The sequence below is a fragment of the Ictidomys tridecemlineatus genome, chromosome 11 (assembly GCF_052094955.1).
Source record: "Ictidomys tridecemlineatus isolate mIctTri1 chromosome 11, mIctTri1.hap1, whole genome shotgun sequence".
NCBI lineage: Eukaryota > Metazoa > Chordata > Mammalia > Rodentia > Sciuridae > Ictidomys > Ictidomys tridecemlineatus.
In genome coordinates, this window is record NC_135487.1 from 46,569,820 (window position 1) to 46,589,274 (window position 19,455).

General features: G+C 38.8%; 1 pseudogene; it reads left to right on the forward strand.

Moving 5' to 3' along the window:
- The first annotated feature begins 18,207 nt into the window (after positions 1-18,207).
- LOC101954350 (small ribosomal subunit protein uS8 pseudogene) lies at positions 18,208-18,604 on the forward strand (annotated as a pseudogene).
- The last annotated feature ends 851 nt before the right edge of the window (positions 18,605-19,455 follow it).

Below are 19,455 nucleotides of genomic sequence, written 5' to 3' on the forward strand. Positions count from 1 at the left end.
GACACCCCACAGATAGTTACTGCAACCTCAGAGAGCAGACAATTTCCTCTTTTCAATTAGAATAAAGAGCCCTAAAATACAGATGATATTCTCTGAACGTTCACGAGGGCTGTTTTCTGCTGTTTGATTTATGTGCCTAGGTCTGAGTGTCAGAGGCCTCAGAAATCACAGCTGGATTAAGGAGATGGGATTAGCATGAAAGTCACATCCTATTTTATAAAAGAAGCTCAAGCATCAGGGTTTGAATGGCTGGTCCCCTCTTTAATCAAACTCAGGCTGCTCAGTCAAGGGCTTTGTAAGTGAGCTAATTAGGAATGTGCCAGAGACTTACCTGGTTAATCAAATGATTAATCACTTGGTAGACTTCATTCCTCTTGTTTCCTGGCTGTCTTTGGCTCCCGTATTTGGTTTTTGTGATTTTTTTAAATTAACATTTTAATAGGTGGCAGTCACCATTCAGTATAAAGAAATGGCATTGTCCCGTTTTAACCATTTTTTATATGAATAAAAATGAGACATAGAAAGTTCTTTACTAAGATTGAAATGTGAAACCATTTCTTAGGAGATACACTGTGAGGCTAGAAGAGGATTTGAAGTTCTATGGAAGATTTGAACATTTGTACCGTTATGCATGCCGCCCTGGCTAGAGAAAAGAGTGCTAATAAAACAGGACTGCCAATCAGCTGACTAGATTTCCACATATCCCCCTTTTAGTTATTTAAATTTTAAAATTTATTTAAGATAACTTCTAAAGTTTAGAGACAAGAAAATTAGCCATTTTGTGAAATTCTAATATGGGGAATTAAAATGCATAGGTTAGAATTTTGTTGAGAAATTTATGAAGTTAACTTTAACTCCATCTTAAGTATTTCCTGTAACAAAGCATATTTAAAAGGAAGAAATACATTTCTTTAACTAAAATTTTCCAACTCTGATCATTACCACATTAATACTACTATCAAAATTTAGATTTCCAAACTTTGAAGGACCTCAATTTTTTTCTTTTTTCTTTTTTTTTTTTTCCTTTTGGTACAGGGGACTGAACCCAAGTATATGTAACCACTAAATTACATCCCCAGCTATTTCTCTTTTTCTTCTTTTTAAATTTTGAGACAGAGAGTCCCTAAGCAGTTGAGAATCTTGCTAAATTGTGGAGGTTGGTCTTGAACTTGTGATACTTCTGCCTCAGTCTCCCAAGTCACTCAGATTACTGATATGCACCACTGTGCTTAGCTCTCAATTATTTTTGAAAAATAATTTTTTAATGGTCCAATTTCAATTTAGCAGCTTAACTCACTCATGAAAACATGTAAATAGCTACGAAGTACAATACATTTATCAGTTACGAGGAAATCCATCATTATGTCACTATTATTATCCATGACAATCTGCCTTCCTGCTTTGTCCACGATTCATAAGCACATCATTCAAAGTTCTGTGGCTCTTCACTGTATATCACAGGAAAGCATCCTCTTAGGATCCTAATGGCACTTTAAATAGAAGACAACATAACAACAATCATAAATTTGTTCACACTAAGGCTCTTTTTTATTACTCCTTACATTTGATTCCAATTAAATTATCTTCCACTTGTACATTTGTAAAATTCCTATTTGTAGTTCATAGAAAATAACTAAACGAATATGGCACTTTTCTGAAGGTCAGTATAGGTAGGTCCTGAAAGTAGGTATAAATGATATAGTAGTCAATAGGCCTCCATCTTGTAAAGCTGTTGGCTCTCAATTCTTCTCAAAATAGTGACATTTCTAGTTGAAAATTTTCAAATTACATGACTCGCTTTTCAAAATTCTTCATTTTTATCATTTTTAATAATGAGCCAATGTCAATAATGACCGAGGATCAAGCAGTACAGAGATGGTATATGAGTTATGTAGTGTCTAAGTACTTGAATGGAGTGTGTGTGTGTTGTGTGTATGTGAATTGGGGACAAGGGACATTTGATGGTTGATCAAGGTTATTAGGTACACTAAAAAGCAAATGGGAGTTTTAAGCAAGTATCCTTATGGTTTTAGGGCAAAATGTTAAAAACATAGATTTAAAATTCATCTGGAGGAATTATATTTCAATTTTAACTACTAGAATAGTTGGATCTTCTAAAAACCTATAATATAGGCAAAAATTGATTCTTGAGACAGAATCATTGATTACTAAGAAGACTTATAAAATGAAAGATTCTTTAAAAATCCCACTTTGATAATAAGAAAAAGGGTCATGAAAACAGAACTCAAGATAAAGACTAACTTTATACTTTATTCCCCAGACATCTAGCCCATCCAAAAGTCCTGAGGGAGAAAAAGCAGCTGTTTCCTAGACAGGGCATATCCTTGGTCAGAAATAGCCCCAGAAATATTAAGAAATAGGTGAAGTTCTCAGCTTTCCCTCTTTCAAGTTTACTGATCTCCAAGAAGTTATCTGCCAGTCTCCAGAATTATTTTTTTTTAACACACTACCTAGTCTCAGTCTTCAAAATTGATTTCTTCAAGCTGCTTTGGACTTGCTGTTAGGTTATCCTTAATCTTTCCCTATTGCCCTCATTAGCCTTGTCTCTATCCCCCCTTCACCCACATTTTCTAATTTTTGGGTCACTTTAACCTGAAATATCAAAAGTGTTGTGGCAAAGGACTTTCATTCATGGCCAAGAGTTCTCTTCCAAGTAACTTCTAGACTTTCACAGGCAGAATCTCACTCTTGGACAAGTCCACTCATGCTGAGATCTGTACCTGGACACAGGACATCCTGGTGTCCACTGTTCCTCTATGGCACCCAACCAAGCCCCAACCAAAGTTCTATCACTAAAAAATTATAAAATAGGTTTAAATAAACTCAAAGATTTTTTTTTGAGTACAGAATAAATTTGCAAATTAGGAGACACAGGTTCAATTAGAAACCTAGTAAGTTTTCCACTAAGGGTAAAGAGACTGGATTTCCAGAGTGAAAAGAGAGAGAAAGAGAAACAAAGGGGAGAGTGAAGTAACTTGTTTTGAACAATTTTTTTTAATTGGCCCTGATATCTTTATCGCTCCTCTGCCCACTCTTTCTGCTTTGGGGTCATGTTAAGATGAATTATCAAAAATGCTGTGGTGTTTCATCCCCACTGAACTCACATAGGACCTTCACTCATCTTCAAGGCTTCTCCTCCACTAACTCCTAGACTTCCACAGGCAGAGATTCACTCAAAATAACAAGTTGTTTGAATGCATTTACATTGGTGCTAGGTATCTGTTCACATATTAAGCTATACATGATTAGGTTGGTAGAGAGGAGGTTAGCAGTCAGCAAAAAGTCCTTGAGACCATAAGCAAGTCACAGCAGTCCCAGGTTGGAAGTTATCACAGTTTGAGTTCTTATAAGCACATTATTTTCAAAAATCATTTTATACTGAGAAGTTAAATATTAAGGAACTTGTGTTTAAGGTAAACAGCAACCTGTCCAATGTGATTTCTGACTCTCACAAATCTCTTCCTTTCTTAACCAAACAGCATTCATCTTCATTTTTTTCCACAGTTCCATGGTTGCTTGACCTCTGCTCTAAAAAGTCTCACCTTCAATGACCCAAGGCTTCAATATGCCAACACTTCAAAAAAAAAATTGGCAATATCATGGCCAAATGGAGAAGAATATCTCTTTGCCTTTTATGTACATTTTCAAGAATGGGGAAAGGGGCACAAAATGTGTGACTTTTACTCCAAGGTTTGCAAAGATTTTAACAAAACAGTTTTTTTTTTCTGTTTTTGTTTATGTGGGCAACTCTGTGCTCCCTAAAACCCACCCTTCTAAAAATCTTAAGGCCGATTAGGAGATAAGCCCAAATGGCAGCCAAGGCATAAGATTTTTTCTTAGGAGCTCACTATCCCCTTTCTAGAACCCTAGGTCACTCTACTGGTTCTCAGATATGTCAGCTTGGATCCCACAGTGGAAACATCAAGATTTCTTTCACAGAAGGATCCTGAGTATTTTCATAAATCAAAGTCTCTCAGACCTGACTCTGAAGTTGTCTCAACATTCTCAGAAATGCTCAGACCTGCAAACAAACATGGCCCACTCTGAAACAAGACTCAGAAAGATCTTAATTTATGGGTGAGATGGGGGAAGGGACTATCTAAAAACAAAAAGTATTTGAGCCACATTTTGAAGAAAGAGTAGAATTTGTGCAAACACTGCAGTAATGATTCATGAAGAGGAAACACAACAAAAAAAAGAGAATCATCACAGCAGCTAAGTATCAAATTAATCTACTTTAATTAAATTTTAAGATGTCCAGAGAAGAATATACTGCCATTCTTTGAAATCATACTGATTCAGTGTAACAACTCAATAAATATAGCTGAATGAATGAATGGGTGAATTGTTTCATTTTCTTTAAGAGAATTATTAAATTTGGCTCTGAGTCCCACTTGCTAAGGACAGGGAGGATTCAATTTCAGTCTCTTTTAAAGGGGATTTCTTTCCTTTTTAGGGTTTTGAAAACAATCTTAAAGGTTCACATGGTATCCCAAAAATGAGGGGTAACTTCGTGTTGTCACCATTTTTACACTTACCTATTCTGTGCCTATTGGTACTGGAGAAACTGGTCCCCATCATCAGCAGGTGATGATGCTCCAAGTAGGCTGAGAGATACTCTATCAGCAGTCCTCTCTGTTCAACACAGGCTCAGCTAACTTAGACTGCTCCAAATGCCTCTGTTAGCAACAGACCTCACAATCCTCTCACAGACATCTCCCAAAACTTGGTGCTTCATATACATCAGTCATGGACCTTTGCCACCCAAGAAAAGAAGGCCCAAACACAATCTAATCCTGTCTCAGTCATAGAAAAAGGAAATCCATCCTTTTTTTTACCTCTGGTTGAACCCTTGCTATGTCCCAGAACCAAATGCTGGCCTCTCTCCCTGAATTTATAAGTACAAACAGAATTATGTATGTTTTTATCCAGGTGTTGCACAATTTTTATTTTCAACTCTGACACATAAAACTATTAACAAGCCCTCCTGTGTGGAACTCAAACTCAGTATAGAGACTCAGGCCATTTATTATTGCTGTAGTCAGCTTTTCCACGGCTGTGACTAAAAGATCTGACCAGAACAATTTTAAAGGAGGAAAAGTTTATGTGAGAGAGCTCAGGGTCTCAGAGTTCTCAATCCATAGACAGCAGGCTCCATTCCTTGGGGCTCAAGGTGAGGAGGAACAGCATGGCAGAAGAGTGTGACAGAGGGAAGCAGCTTACACTGTGATCAGAAGCAAAGAGAAAGAGATTCCACTCTCAGATACAAAATATAGCCATGCCCCTAATGAACGGCCACACTCCATCTGCCTCCAGTCACCACTCAGTTAATCCCATCAGGGATCAATTCACTGATTGGGTTAAGGCTGTGACCCAATCATTTCTCCTTCAAACCTTCTTGCATTGTCTCACACGTGAGTTTTTGAGAGGAAAAATAGCACCTGTCCTTTGAAGTCTTTTGAGTGCTCACATCAAGATCAAAAGTAATATTGTGGTATATTATTTCACCCTCATCATCACATTAAATCCCACGATGCCATGCATTAGTGTGTCCAAGATAAAACTCTGAATTGAGAATCAGAAGGCCCTACCATCCTGAATCCACTTCAGCTCACCATGTCTCTATTTTTTCTTGGGTAAAAGCTGTCCTACGGACCTCCCAAGACCATGATGGAGATCAAAATAGAAAAGAAATTTCATAAATGCAGAGGGCAGGGCAAAGAGTGCTTGCTCATTCAGATCATGTGGAGAGTCAGCAGAAATCAAGATTAATTGTGCCTACTATGCTGTGACTCAGAAGAAATGGTCCTCAGAGTTCCAGTAATCCATCTGTCCTCATAACAGGTGCCCCCATCTCTTCCTGGGCTAGTTCTGCTGTTGTCACTCTCACCCCTACAATCCTGGAGGGAGAACGGGCCCTAGTGGCAACCCACAAGAAATGCCAGGAAGAAATGTAATCCCTGGGCCACTGCAGGGCAGGAAAGCAGGTTGATCACCTGCACAGTATTTGTCATGGATCCCAAGACCTGAAAGGCTGCTTTGTTCCAGCTCCAGGTGAGTGGCAAGAGGAAGGTGCTTCTCCAGCCTCTGCCACCAATTTTTGCACAAAGCATCCATTCAGAGATCCAGTCCTGGCCATGTCCTCTAATGCTGCTTTTGACTTATTGGGTTGCCTGTGCAAAGATCATTTCCCAGTCTGTGTCTCAGCACCCCTGACCCGGCTACTGCACAATGCCACTCTGAGGGAACTGGTAGAATATTTCATTCCAGAAAGAAAAAAAGCAATGTTGAGGCTAAAGAGACCAAGCTTCAGTTGAGGATACTCCCCTCTCACCACAGAGCACTCAGTGTCCCTGAAGACAATAGGCCTCTGTACAGCCTCATCTCCAAAGGCAAGGACTGTTTACATGTTTTCGTCTCTGGAAATTTTAAACTGCTCAGTGCCCAGGAACGGACGTTAAAAGGAAGTGTCTGTCTGTCAGGACAGGGGAGAAAGAAGGTGAGACTTGTCCTTTCAAAGTAATTTCCCAGCAAAGTTTGTTTATTCCCATGAGCAATGCCAGGTTTTTGCAAGTTGATTCTTCCATTCATTTAAAGAAGCCATGTCTATAGATCACATACAATGTGCTAGGCATCTTACTGAGATGCCTACAGGAGATGCTCAGCGCTTCTGAGAAAAATTAAATGTCCTTATGCAGATGGTGCCCAAGACTCAAGACAGGCTTTTTGTGAATTGATTTTGGTATAGGTATCCTTTCTCCCATTCACATATAACACTTGATCTTCATTTCACTTTGTCTTGGTTCCTGAATCCCTTGTAATTTATCAGCTTATGGGAATAAAAGTCACAATGTTAGGTTTCCAAGGGATTCTCTTACTAGTGGGAATGCAAAAGGGCAGAAGCCCTGTGGAGGATAATTTGGCTTTATATATATTTAAATTGCACATTGTATTTACCCTTTTACTCAGCAATATGATTCCAAGAATTTATCCTGCATCTGCATTTCTCAATATATGAAAGGACATATTCATAGCTTTTCAATGCAGCATCATTTTGACTTATAAAACATTGAAAACTACCTAAATGTTCAATAATAAGAAATTGGTAGAATAAACTATAGTATATAGGCACATGATGCAGTAGTATGCTGCTGTATTAAAGAATGGCAACCTCTATATAATGACATGGAGTGATTTCCAAGGAGATATTATTAAGGGCAAAAGCAAAATGCCACATTACAGATAAACATGTAAGTCTCTACTTCTGTTTATCCCCTCCCCAGACATAAAATAAAAGAAGAAAGAGACAATAAGCCAGAAAACAATGAAGTTGGTGACCTGCAGGGTTGAGGGAACAGAAAGGACAAGAAAATGAAATGGAGTGACAGTCCTCTGAGTAGAGCTCAGAGGTCATCAACATTCAGGATTGTTATATAAATGTGTATCCATACGTTCCTAGTGCAGTCTTCTGAAAGGACCTAGCAGAAGAAACAGCCCTGTAGCAATGAGTACTCAGCTCTCAGATTTTGGTCTCTAATGCCATTCCCCACTCAAAGGAAACAGGGCACCAGAGAGAAATGGTGGATTTCAACGCTGGAGCCAGATGTGCACAATATGAGCCTAGAAAAATGTGTCGTGTTAGAACCACCATTTGAACCAGCAATCCCTCTCCTGGGTCTATATCCAAAGGACTTAAAAACAGCATACTACAGGGACACAGTCACATCAATGTTTATAGCAGCACAATTCACAAGAGCTAAATTGTGAAACCAACTTAGATGCCCTTCAATAGATAAATGGATTTAAAAATGTGGCATATATACACAATTGAATATTACTCAGCAATAAAAGAGAATAAAATCATGGCATTTGCAGGTAAATGGATGGAGTTAGAGAAGATAATGCTAAGTGAAGTTAGCCAATCCCTTCAAAAAAAAAAACAAATGCCCAATGTTTTCTTTGATATAAGGAGGCTGATTCAGAGTGGGATAGGGAAGGGGAGCATGGGATGAATAGGCAAACTCTAGATAGGGCAGAGGGGTGGCAGGGGAAGGGAGGAAGCATGGGGTAATTAATGATGGTTCAATGTGATGATCATTATTTATCCAAAGTACATGTATGAGAACATGAATTGGTGTGAATATACTAGGTATACAACTAGAAATATGAAAAATTGAGCTCTATATATGTAATAAGACTTGTAATGCATTTCACCATTATATATATATATATATATATATATATATATATATATATATATATATATATATATATATATTTACAAAAAGGAAGTAAGAAGGTGCTCAAAAAATGTTTGGGAGTATGTTACAAGTACATAGGAGCCAGCTTGAAAGGGTTCCCACTGACCAAGTATGGGATGATTTGTAAATGCAATTAATTAAAGGCAGTGGGGAAATTTTAATAAAGACTCTTTCACAGTCTTGAAAATATCTTCCCACATTTTGTTAATTAGCAAAAGAAAGAGAGAAATACTAACTCTACAGCAGAGAAATTAGACATCACCTTAACTAAGTGATTAAACTTCAGCAATGAGGTGAAGATGGACAGGATGTACTTTGAAATGTAATGCCCTGAGAAGGATACTCTATCACTTTTGTAGGTTTCTCCCCTGAATGCATAATTTGAAATTAATTTCAAGGAAATATAAAGATCAGCCCTTTCTCAAAAATAGGTACTTTCTACTAGAAGGGTAGTGGGGAGACTGCATTTTTTTAAAATGCCAATTATCATAAAAGGCAAAGAAAGCCTATGGAAATGTTTCAGATGTAAAGAGATTAAAGATACATGGCAGTAAATGCAATGTGACCTTAGACTGGATCCAATAATGGAGGATTAAAAAAATGATATAAACGACATTATTGGGTCAATTGAAAAAATTGGAATGGTAGACTATATCAAAGTATTTTTCACCACTTATTGAAGTTGATAGCCATATTATGATTTATGTAAGGAAACAGCATTATTCCTGGCAAATAGTCAACCTAATATTTAGGGTTAAGTTTTTAACAGATGCAACTTACTTCCAAATGGTATACTTGTGTGCACGAGCGTTTATTCACATGCATGCACATGCACAGGAGGCAAAAAGAGAGAAAATGATAAAGGAAATGGGGTAAAATGTTAGCTATAGGGGAATCTGGGTAAAGGGCATGTGCCTATCCTTTTTATTGTTCTTGTTTTGTGATTTTTTTTCAAGTTTGTGGTTATTTTCAGTTTTTTCAAATATTTTTTAAATATTGGGTTTTCAGTGATTAGATTTCAGAACAGAAATGTAAACCTGATTGCCTGCTCCTGTGAATATTGGCTCTTCTAACTGCTCTTCTAATGCTCTGAGTTCACACATGTGTTCTTCCCTAAGCCTTTTCTTACAACCCTAATAAGAAAAGGAAGCATTCTGGGTAGGCTTTGCATTGCCTTGAGCAGAGGCCAAGGTGAAGGGAGTTAAAGATTCTTGGATCAGACTCAGAGTGTTGGCACTTCAGCCAATTTCCGGCATTTGAAAAAAGAGTAATTACCCACACTCTATACTAGAATTATGCTAAGAATTTTCTACATTTTATCTCATTTAATCCTTACAGCATTGAGAAGGGAACAATAATGTCCTCAAGGAGGGAAGATGTGATAGAGAGGTTTTACGACTATAATCCATATTGGTGTGGTTCCAAAGCTTGTGTTCTTTAATCTCCATGACATATGACCTCCCCAGACATAGAGAAGAAAAGTTCACCTGGCCAAACCTACACAGTCTCCTGATTCTGGGTTTCTCTAAAAGTTTTCCTGGAGCCCTAGCAGGCATTGATGCTCCTTTTCCTATTTCCCAACTCACTTGGTACATGCCACTACCAAAAAACAAACCCTGAAAATCTTGTTTTTTATTGTTTTTCCATGTTTGTTTTACTTTATGGACTTTAACTTCCTTGAGAATAGAAATTGTTTTTTTCTTCTTTAAATTCTTAGCACCTGTCATGGGGCCTAGCCATACTAGATATTTTTTAAACACTATTGATGTTCTATTGGGATTTGACCCTTTAAAATAGTTCTATAGTGCTCCCATTTTATTCATACTGAAATTAAGGCTTAAACTTATACCTCGAGTCAACAGATTGATAAGATTCTTTATAAATGCTAATATCATCTTAAACCTCCTTAAAAGAAGAAGCACATGTAAAAGAAAAAAAAAAGAGAGAGAGACCATCTAATCTAATCTCCCACATTCACCAGGCCAGGCTGGAGACTTAGACAGACGGAGTTCTATACCTGATGAAGGTGGACGTGACAAACTGAATGGAGCCTTAGAGTAGAAAAGCAGTCAGTGCTTGAGGCCGACGCTATTCAAGAGAAGACTAAAGTGACTAGGGCAGACGACAACTCAAGGAAATCATCCTGGCTATTTTCAAAGAGTTTAGTGCATTCAACTCCTTCTGGTTGAGCACCAAATGATGAACTTCCATTAATGAGTAAAGTCACCCAGAGAAAAAATTTAGTTCATTATCATAAAGAAAATTCTTTGGTTTGGTTGTCCAAGAATGCAGTGATCTAGTTCAGGTAAGAGTGAGCTCCCTGTCACAAAAAAGTAATGCAGACAGTGAGTTGAAAACCACATGTCAAAAATGCTGCAGAGGGCATTTCCAACCGTGAAAGAGAGTATATTAGATTAGTGGATCTACATGCTGCTACTTAGACCAATGGAAGGCTTTCATTGTCCCATAACAAAATCAGTAAAAATAAAGACAAAATAGCAACTTTTTCACTTCACTGAATTAATTCAATTTAAATGGTTGCACTTTATTACAAAATGTTTATGGTATTCAGATTGTCTTGGGTGGTAAATAATAAGAATGGCTACAATTCTTTGTACTTTTTCCACCAAGAGGTAGAATCTACTTCTCCATTATCCATACCTGTATTGGGTATGTATCACTTTGGCCAAATCATGTAGCAGAAGCAACATTTGGAGACTGGGCCTCAAGTATCTGCTCACAGCTGCTTTGGTCTTGGAATGCTCCCTGTTTGCCATGCACTATCCTAGGCTGGCCTGTCTGCACCAAGGCCCAGTCACTCCCATGGCTCCAGCTGATAGCAGGTCAACAGCCAATGAGACCATTCAAGGCTAGCCACCTACAGCCAGTCCTACAGCTGACATTTGGATTCAGAAGCAAGAGTAGTTGATATCAACCGAGCCTGACCTAGATCATCAGAAACATTCAGCTATCCATTACACTCAGGAATCATAAAAAAAAGGGAGGGGGTAGTTATTTGAAGCCACTACCTTCTGGCATGGTTTAGCAAAAGCTAATGGCCCAGTTCCCTCTAGAGTTCATTTTCTAGTCTCATGACATTGGGCAAGTTATTTACAGTATTTCAGCTTCCGTACCCTGGTCTGTAAAATACATTAACAATTTCTACTACATAAGTTTACTGTGATGTCACATAGTGGAAATATTTGGTAAACAGTGCATGGCACATATTAGGTCCTCAATTTAGGATAGCTGCAACATCAGGACTGGTAATGGTAGCAATACTTCCACCACACTTCACCCTCCCATGGATTCCAGCCCTGAGAAACTACAAACAGAGCCTGTTGGAAGTGTCTATTCGTCCTGTGACTAAGAAGATGTGTCATGCAAAATTTATTCAGCAAGAGTTGGATTGATTTTATGTTTCTGACTCACAGGCTGAACCACTTAGTAATACAAGCTGGGTGCTAGGGTAGCCCAGAGTACAGAATTTTCATTCCAATTTAATAGTTCCCAGGGACAAGGAATCTTAAATGGCAAGGAGGGTGGAGATGGGTAGAGCTAATGCACCCCCAGGGCTTTACCTGCTTTATTTACAACAATCTTGGGTTGAGCATTTTTTCCTCTGTATACTAATGAAGAGATTAAGGGAAAGGGTGTTTGGTGACCCTCCATGGTCATGTGGTCAATGAGGGACACATATTGCACACAGGTCAGATGGGTCTAGACCTGCTGCTGATCCTGCCTCTGTCAGCTCCCATTCTCTCCTCAAGATCGTCTAAGAAATCTAACAGTGGCCTCCTCTTCACCCCTATATCCACTGCTTTCCTGGTCAGTCAGGCCCACGTCATGCCCATTACCTCTCACCTGCACACCTGCCATCTCTCACCTGGACTCTAACAGTGGCCTTTTGTCTCACCACCTCCAGGCTCACCTTCTGACAACGGCCCCCACTCCTGCCAGAGGGACCTCCCTGACATGTAAATCTGATTATATCAAATTCCCCTCTCAAAATTATTCCCTGCCTTTCCCTCACTACACAACAATATCAAAACTCTATTATATGGTGTAGGAGGCTCTGCTCACCTCGCCAGCCACAGATTCCAGCCCTCTTCCTTCCAGGCCTGAGGGAGTGACTGCTGGTCCCCCCTTTCTCGCCCACCATACTCTTCCTCGCCATGCTTCTTTGCAGTCTGTGTTCTCTGCCCAAAGCCTTGACTTCCTGACAAACCCTCAGCTTCAAGTGTTCCTTCTAATGCTAATCTTTCACCCAGTCTTCCCTGATTTAGATCTAACAGATTTAGAACACCTTCACTCTCCTGTCATCCAATTCAAGGAAAACTTGCACCATAACTGTTCCTCTGTCTTCCCCCTTTTAAATCACAAAGCAGGTACTACCCAAAATTATATAGGAAGAAAATATTTTTAATCTGTATCATGCTAATAAGAGGGTCATTATTGTGGCCTCTGCTGTTTAATTTTATGGGCAATAGACCTCGGTAGAAACCAAGCTGGACATCACTAGTCCATTATGATTTTGAATCACCCATGCATTTCAGAGCCATGGGGAACAGATTTCTGATAAACAGCCCATTTTAGATGCAGTAAAGAATTGCTCGAGTCAAACCAGTCCATTATGAAAGCGAGAAAACACTGGACTAAAGAGAGAAAGGATGAGGAAAATCTTTTTTTTTAATATGAGTTGCTCAAGACAATACAATGATCTTGACATATCATACATTTGATTCAAATAGGGTATGAATTCTCATTTTTCCACGGGTACAGATTGCAGGATCACATTGGTTATACATCCATGTGTATACACACATACAGCAATCCTAGTGTCAGTTGTATGATATAAGTAGAAAAACCTGTGGGAAAGCTTACAGAAATGATTGACTTCAACTTTCAGAGGTGCCAAGGGCAGAATGAGTTTTCCTTGTGAGTAGGAAAGAGGAAATGTTGTGAGGAAACAAGATCTTTCTAGAGCAAATGCTAGAGAAATCAAATCTCACAGTGGATAGACTAAGAACAGAACCTTGTGATCCACAAAGTGAAGAGAGGAAAAATACTTGCCTGGGCCAAGAGCAGCAAAGGACTAGAGAGAGATGGGAGTGACAAGGAGAACAGGAAGGGGGCCTCCTAGAGCAGCCAATGCTCATTGAAAGCAAAAGGTTCGTCCCCTTCAAACCCTGGGCAGGATGGCAAGGAATATCGAAAGACTGGAGGCTTAGGTGGACCACTCGTCGTGGGTCATCAGAGCAACAGTACCACCCATTTGCTGCTGTCTGGATCATGGAATCAAAAGTACAATTTAATTATCTTTCCTTCAAGTATAAAGATGAGAGCATTCTTGAGAACCTTCTCAAGCACATTTAAAACCTATAAGCCTTTATTGAGAAAGGTACCTGATTGCTAACAAAATACAGCAAGCCATGAATGCTTCAAAATAAAAGAGCTCTTCAATGGAAAAGCCATGTCAAAAAGCTGCTAGGGAGCACCCCATGGACGCAAATGTTGAAGTAAGCTTAAACAACTGTGGAGATGGTGGATGTAGAATATAATATAAATCGTATGGATTGCAACAAGGCAAAATGATTTTATTAAGGAAAGATTGGAAATATGAGGAGAGGATGGAAGCATGGATTGCCTGATATTCTCATATTTTTAAAAAAGATACTAACAAATACTGGCCACTTTGAAGCATGTACTTTTTCACTCATCCTTTATTGTATTTCATGTTTTACTTAACTTTTGAAGTACCTTTTAAGAATAAATATCTCTTCTTGTAAAGAACGGTCTTAGGTTCAGCAATCCCTTCTGATGTTATCTTCCATTAGATTCAAGAAAAAATAAGTACTGTAGACATTTTATTCTAAGTGGTCTGTACACAAAAATCCCATTTGTATACAATTATGGTTGTTCCTCAGTAACTGCAGGAGATGATTCCAGAACCTCCCATAGATAGCAAAATCCAGAATGCTCAAGCCCCTTGTGTAAAATGACATAGTATTCACATAGTATTCACCTACACATGTCTTCCTGTATACTTTGAATCATCTCTAGATTACTTATAATACAATATAAAATCTATGTAAATAGTTGTTATGCTATATTTGTTTAGGGAATAATGCTTGGGGGGAAAAGGTCAAAATTCCTTTTTAAGTATTTTCAACCTGAGGTTGGTTGAAACTGCAGACACCAAACCTGTGGATATGGAGACGTGGGTGTATGTACTTATCTCTGTTTCTGTTGGCAAAGAAAGTGCACAAAACAACACTCTCTGAAACTCTCAACACTCTCTGAATGAGATTTTACTTTTTTCTATGAACTTTTTACTACTGATTGATATATTAGCATGTACCATATTGGCAAAAAAATAAGAAAGACATTACTGTTTTAAAAATATTTTTAATGGATAAAGAAAATGTGGTATGTATACTCAATGGAATATTACTCAGCTTTAAAGAAGAGTAAAATTATGGAATTTGCCAGTAAACAGTTAGAGTTGGAGAATATCACACTAAATGAAATAAGCCAATCCAACAAAACCAAAGGCTGAATGTTTTCCCTAATATGTGGATGCTAATTCACAATAAGGCAGGGAGCATTAGGGAACTATAGCGTTACCTTAGATTAGGTAGAGGGAAGTGATGGGAGGGAAAGGGAGGGGATGTGGGGATAGGAAAGATAGTAGAATGAAACAGACATTATTACTATATGTATATATGTGACTACATGACCAATATGACTCTGCACCATGTACACTCAGAAAAATGAGAAATTATATCCCATCTATATATGATATGATATATCAAAGTGCATAAATGCATTCTACTGTCATGTATAACTAATTTAAACAAATTAAAAATATATATAAGAAATATATATATTGGCATAATTTTTATAAAAGTAAAGTTAATTTCAGCTTCAATGCCCATTCTAGTTGTTTAATATTGATTTTCTGTAGCTCCATATTAAGAAGGAATTCAAACTATGCCAAACCTTGGCAGAAAACAAATCTCTGATTGATCTACCATGACCCGCAAGAAGAAGTATGGCCATACTGGCTACACACATGTAGTCATACTTATAGTCATATAATCAACATTCCAACAGTCTAATAAAAGTCTGTTGTGTATAACAATTAAAAATGTCAAATAAGGATAGATGCTTCTATCACTATCAATACAAGTTGACTACCAAAAAATTACATATACTGGACAGTTCATGTGCAGCTATATAATAATGCAATGCATAGACCGCCATAAAAAGAAGAAAATGATAATTGCAATGTACTATTCTCTCTACCTCCTGTATATTTCAAAATTTCAAAATTTCCATAATGTAAAATATTATTAAAAACAGGAAATTGGAATGGAAGTAATGTAAAAGCCTCTTGTCATTTTGCAAATAAGTGGCATTTAGTTGTTGTTTATTTATTTTTTTATTTATTCATAGCTACACAAACTACATGACAAAATCTCATTCATCTCATTGAGAGGCCTTTTCAATAAAATTATATTTTTATATTTAATATAGTATCGATCAACATTTTAATATATGTAGTTTTTTTGATCAAATGGGAACTAAGTGTAATTACAGTGATAACTCAGTCAAGAGGAGAAAATATCAGTCCTAAATCAGGATGGTAGCCAGATTTTTTTTTTAATGATGTTTCAAAGAGGAGAAAAACACAAATAAGGAGTAAGTGCATTCCCGTGATGTGATGTCATTTCTTCACCCTACAAAGGCTCGCAGGAGCACACACACCCTTCTCAGTGCTCCTGCCACTGGAGGCAGAGACAAACATGACACCGCTGTCAACTAGCTAGGACCAGCAAGGAAAAAAGAGGGCCCACAAAAAGCTGTCACCATCACGCTGTCAAAGGGAAAAAATCCTGGAGAGAGTAAACACTTGGAAGGCGTGGCAGGAGAAAAATTTTTAAGTGACCACCAGAGATGGTTAGTGAGGGAAGGGATGAGTTATGTTCATTAGGTTCATTACTGTGCCCCCCAAAACGCACAAGCATTACTTGTCAATTAAAAATAAGTGAATATTTTTATCAAATAAATACATAAAATTGAATTCTGGTTATCTGTGCACACTTCCACAAATATACAAAAAAACCTGAGTATTCTTTAAAAAATAATTTTAAAAACCCATCACAGGTGAGCTCTGGTCCAAGAGAAAAACATGGGTGAAATTGAGAGCATAGTCAGGAGGTCACTGAGTATTTCTGGGGAGCACTAAGCAAAATTCTTTGCTTTCCAGTACGATTGATTTGCAAAAGGTTATGATTAAGTGAGGTGTTTTGTATTCATTGCACCCAGAGGGAGGGACCTGAAAAGAGCAAAGAGGGATTTCTAAACCTGCCTAAATATTATCTGCATGTAGCAAATCAATGCACGAGACAGAGGCTGGGAATTTCTGGTGGGGAATCCTGGAGCCAAAGAGGAGAGAGAGCTGGCCCGCTGGACAACGCCAGCTGTAAGTACACTCCCCTGAATCTGCCTGGACTGAATTTCCTGGGATCCAGGATGAAAGGAGGCTTTAAGGCTGCCTAGCAACACTATGTTTATGCAATGGTCCCAAGGACTTGGAAGGAAGAAGAGAAAGAAAACAAAAACCTGTTTCTGAAGGGAGCAGCAGTAGGGTGAGTGGTGGGAGCCCCAGCCGGGGAGCAGGCCCACAGAGGCTGGAAGGCCATGTGATACCCAGATTCCCCTGACTGTGCTCTGACATGGGAAACGGGCCTGGTGGCTCCCAGACTGCCCCAGCGTCCCCCACTAATCACAGCTCCTAGGCTCCTCCATTGTTTTCACAGCTGTTCAGCTGCTCCTGCTCAGGAAGGGACAGACAGGCCGACTCCAAATCGTGGCACAGAGAATAACACCCGGCCTAAGAGAGGGTGTACAAAAGAGGATTTTATTGGGGGGGTGTAGGGGGGCAGGGAAGTGGGAAAGACACAAAGCTCTTAACCCTTTTATTGGCTTGATCAAATGTGATAGTTTATTGTCAAGAGACAGAATTTAGAAATAAAATCTACAGCTCCGAAACTCATCAAGGAGTGGGGTTTTTCCAACCGAGATCATATTTGCCCATAAAAATAAAAATGGAAATGGCAGCTACTTATCCACCTCAGACCACAGAAATCTAGTTAGTCCTCAACACATTCAGCTATACTCACCACCAGGAGAGACGGGTCTCTGGATCAGGGCGCAGAGATGGGGAAGAAATTTAATAATAGTCTAAAAGGCAAATATAGCTAACATTTAAAGGTGGCTCATGACATAATCAGTACAGTAGGTATATAATTTCAAAGTTCTACACTCTAAATCCATGAAGCAGGTAAAATTATCTCACGGCAAAGATGAAGATGAGAGTCAGTAGGATGCCCAAAATTATAGAACTGTGAAGAGATAGACCACGATGGTGAGAGGTGATCTGACTCACAAATCAAGATTCTTACTCCCTGTCACCGCCTCTCTTTGGGTCAATAACTTCGTTGGGTTTCCTACAGTTGCTGTAATAAATTGCTATAAATTTAAGGGCTTTAAGCAACACAAATATGTTGACTGACAGACTGGAGGTCAGAAGTTGGAAATCAGTTTCACTGAGCTAAAATCAAGGTGTCCTTCTGGAGGCTTCAGGGGAAAATCTGTTTTCTTGCCTTTTCCAGATGGGAGAGTCTGCAACCTTTCTTGGCTCGTGGCTCCTTCCTCCATCTTCAAAGCCAGCAGCATAGTATATTCTCTCCCTCTCTCCTTACCTCTTGATTCTCCCTCTTATGGACTATTGTGACTACATTGAGAGCCCACCTGGGCAACCCAGGTTAACCATCCATTTCACTGTCCTTAATGTAATCACACCTGCAAAGTCCTTTTTTTTGCCGTTTAAAATAACATAGGTGCCATCTTTCTGTGCATGAATGTCCTGGCTCATGCTTTCAAGAGCATCAATGATGCTGAAAAGAGTGGCAAATGCCAGCTCCTTATCAGGGAGTGCTCCAAAGCCACGGTCTGGTTTCTAACTGTGAGGAGGAAACATGGTCACACTGGCAAATTTGAAATCACTGATGATCACAAAGCTGGAAAAACTGCTGTGAACCTTACAGACAGGTTAAATAAGTGTGGAGGGATCAGCCCCAGATTTGATATGCAAATCAAAAACCTAGAAAAATGGCAGAATCATCTGCTCCCATTCCATCAGTTCGGATCCATTGTACTGACAATTTTAGCTGGTATCATGGACCATGAAGAAGCAAGATGAAGACACCCGGGAGGGAAAATCCTGGGATTCTTGTTCTAGGGATCAAAAACATACAGACATATAAAATGCCTCTATGGAGAAAAAAAAAAGGAACTTAGGCACAGGTCCTAGGATCTTTAGGGTCCCTCATTCACCCTATCACCATCTCCAATAATGTATGCATATTTTAATTAGTACACTCACCAGGCTGTGTTAAACATATCTGTCAATGTTCTGCCCTTAGCTGCACTATGAGTGTGTTCAGGACAAGGATGATGTTTGACTCGTCTTAAAACATTTAGCTCCTAGTAAATACAAAGTAGACCCTCGTAAATGCTTGTTGTGTTTGACAAATGATTGGTGAATCAATAAAATGAATAGATTTAAACATGAAAGTAATTTATGTAAGTTTACATATATGTCACTTACCACAAAAAAAGAACATGATTGAGCGCATGCTGACCACCAGTAAGCACCATAAAGTGTTCTGGATGCTCCTCTCCTTATGTCTTTATAAACCATGCTGTTTTAGACCTCCTTCCTTTGCTTATGCTGTCCTCCTGCCTAGGATACCTCTCCAACCTTTCCTGCCTGGTAAATTTTTACTCATCCTTTTAGATTCAGGTCAAGGGCTCCACTCTCAGAAAACCTTCTCTGGCGTGCACGCGCGTGCGCACACATATGCACCGACGTGCCAGAGTTAGCTAGAGGTAGTTCACTAGAGTTGACTGAGCACATTTCTTCTCAACTCCTCATTTTGTAGCACCCTATTAATAGCTGTGGTAAGAGTGTTTATACCACAGAACTTGGCCAATACTTCAAATCATTACTTTTCTCTCTAGAGGATCATCCTTAAATATTTATACTGCTATGCGCGTGCACATGCACCCACCACACAGGTTTAATTTCCCACTTTTGGTTTAT